Below are 280 nucleotides of genomic sequence, written 5' to 3' on the forward strand. Positions count from 1 at the left end.
TCAATCCGAGCAGCTGAGTCCTTAACCATCTTCAAGAAACGACTAAAAACACATCTTTTGAACAGAATGGAGATGTGTACATTTTTCTTATTTTGCCTAAATATCATATTGTTTTCATTTAGTACGGCCCTTCAGAGGCTACATAAGATACTTGCATGTTTCCCAGAAGACAAAATAAGTTACATTTACCCTGATCTTCAAATTCAAAAAGTTTGGAATATCGCATAAAAAAAAACGCTGGATGGAAACGGCAAGATGCTCATAAATTCTAAAAATGTTA

At 33.9% G+C, this 280-nt stretch overlaps 1 protein-coding gene across 1 annotated transcript in view; it reads left to right on the plus strand.

Moving 5' to 3' along the window:
• Nucleotides 1-280, plus strand: part of LOC107729591 (solute carrier family 12 member 9-like) — a 61,905-nt gene that overhangs the window by 10,380 nt on the left and 51,245 nt on the right. The window lies entirely within an intron of this gene.

The sequence above is a fragment of the Sinocyclocheilus rhinocerous genome, unplaced genomic scaffold (assembly GCF_001515625.1).
Source record: "Sinocyclocheilus rhinocerous isolate Xijiao unplaced genomic scaffold, SAMN03320098_v1.1 scaffold1719, whole genome shotgun sequence".
Taxonomy (NCBI): domain Eukaryota; kingdom Metazoa; phylum Chordata; class Actinopteri; order Cypriniformes; family Cyprinidae; genus Sinocyclocheilus; species Sinocyclocheilus rhinocerous.